Here is a 2,468-nt window from a genome sequence, read left to right on the forward strand (position 1 = left end):
TACTCATGCGATGCCGAACGAAACAATTTATTCCAAACCTACCCTCAATCATCAACATAATGAAGATTGAAGACAAATAGCCGTAAATAGTTAAAACATTTGTATATTTATGACCTAGTCATTCCATACCGTACCGTATATATCTTATTATATATAATTTGTAATTTAATTATAAATATACAACCGAAAAACCGCAATCTGTATTAAAAATATAGAAATAGGTAAAAATGTAAACGCAAATGCACACATTTTACACCGTCCGTCCGTAGTATAATATAATATAGGTAAATAATAGACACACAGACATGTTAAACTTATAACATCCACCTTTTTCCATCCAAGTTACAAGTAAAAATTTTGCTCAGGCTTAGAATAAGGATTGTAATTTTTGAACGCAGCCCAATACGTTACTCTGTGAACGTACACAGGTTAGAATTTTAGTTGTCAAGTCAATGTCAAGTGTCAAACCGACCGAGTAAATTTCAGCGCAAGGGCACATGCCGTATAAATTTTATATTATTTGCTATGTAAACAATCTAAAACCAAAAAGCTGCAACCGTTTACCTAATGTAATTACCAGAAAAATGTATATCAACACACAATAAGTTATACATACATAGCCTACAATGTAAGTAAAACCAACCATGCATTTTATCATTGCTCATGTCTTGTAAAAACAAAATATTCACATCTTTTATGGAGAAAAGAATCCCGAATATAATATACCGTTTCCGTCCGAATTTACCGGCACCAAGCAGGGATGAAATGCTCATGGACAATACCGTGTAATCCTTTTTTTCCAAAGTTAATAATATAAATGTAAATTAACCTGAAACAAATGTCTAAGTAAATAAAATGTATCCTGAATCCAGATGATAAAGTAGGAACCTGTTGTAAACAAATGCACCAGTACATGCACCTTTCTCTTTATTTTTTCTTGTATGTATCTACATAACCTGTGAATTTTTACCAGGTAAAAATTCTCCTGCTGAGGGGGGAGAATGTAACGAGCCGTTACCAAACCATCCACCGCACCTACCCACATACCGAAGCCACAAGAGCGCCCGCGAGTCGAGGTGGGGCAGCACACAGGCGACTCCGGAGAATACAAGGGGCGCGGGGCGACCCGCTTATAAATAGCCGCCGGACCGCCGCCCGGCCACCATTCGTCACCTCCAGCTCCGGCGAGTGATCAGTCCGTTCCCGATATCCTTCCCCGCACCTATATCTATCTAAGTATCTATTCACGCACACTAAGCTCACAACACCGTCCTCCCTACGCTGTGGGTCGCCTACTAGCGGATCGAGGTTCCCCGGAATACACGGACGCCTGGGTCGCCTAGTTTAAAGCGGCCGTGTACCGAACTATACAATCGCTGAACACACACCGGCCCTCAGCCACACGTTCTTATCAACACAGCTACACTCCACAAATCCTGGAACAAATACACACGTGGGCAGTTCTTCTTTTTAACCTACATAACTTAGTCTCCATCAGTTGAGAAGAAAAAATCATGAGTTTTACAAATATTTATTTATTTATTTATATTTCAGCGTGCATTGTACTAAAAACACAACGGCTGTGCACGTTTACAAAAATATAAATTTATATTTTTGTATTTAAAATTACGTTACAGAGTGGTAAATCCGCGTGACAGAGGTGTATTTCATACGAATCTTGGCTGTCTCCCGCCACTTCATCCTGCGCATATTCGATAATGTTACAAAAAATATATATGACGACATAAAATATAAAAATTTATTTAAACTCCAGAAGATATTACCTATTTAGTAAAACAAAATATATATTTTTAAATGATTTCTGAAATATTTAAAAAAATTGTTGAAAATTTGTCTCTTACTACCTAATGTTTTAGTAGTTACATTCTGTCACGTAAGTTGCCATTTAAAATATTAGTTTGAGCCACTCCTCCTTATTGCCATCGATCAGAGTTTAAGGTCTCCTTTTCCCCTTGGTAAGATTTCCCCTTTGAGATCCAGACACCGCGTATCGGCCACCCGCAAAGTGTGACAGGAGGTGCGTGTGTTTATTCGGCGACAGCTTCGTCACGTAGGTAATTGTTAAAATAAAATACAATTAAATTATTATTTTGTTATTTACTCATTGGTAATAACAAATACTTTGCAATCAACATGTGAATATTACACTTTATGTTACTGTTTAAATGCTAATCGACTTTGCAACACATTTTACCCCTCTGTCACACGACAAATCTGTCACATTCTTACGAAACACTCCAACCTGAGGAAATTCTTAAAAGAAAAATTGAAGAGAAACTACACGTTTTGGTTAAAGTAAGAAGCGAAAGGAACGTCCAATACACTTGCACTGCATTAATAAAAAGTTTCGTTAGTGAAAAAGGTAATTTCGTGCTATTGTTCTCAAGAACAGACGATGAATGTGGTAGACTGTTTAATATGGTGGAGAATGATTTATCGGATGTTTG

At 37.2% G+C, this 2,468-nt stretch overlaps 1 long non-coding RNA gene across 1 annotated transcript; it reads left to right on the plus strand.

Annotated features, from left to right (window-relative positions):
* Window positions 1–390: 390 nt before the first annotated feature.
* LOC125489286 lies at window positions 391–1,419 on the plus strand. The gene is made up of 2 exons (XR_007266859.1): window positions 391–628; window positions 974–1,419. It is a non-coding gene; the product is annotated as an uncharacterized LOC125489286 (long non-coding RNA).
* Window positions 1,420–2,468: the final 1,049 nt, after the last annotated feature.

Source organism: Plutella xylostella, chromosome 12 (assembly GCF_932276165.1).
Source record: "Plutella xylostella chromosome 12, ilPluXylo3.1, whole genome shotgun sequence".
In the NCBI taxonomy this organism is placed as follows: Eukaryota; Metazoa; Arthropoda; class Insecta; order Lepidoptera; family Plutellidae; genus Plutella; species Plutella xylostella.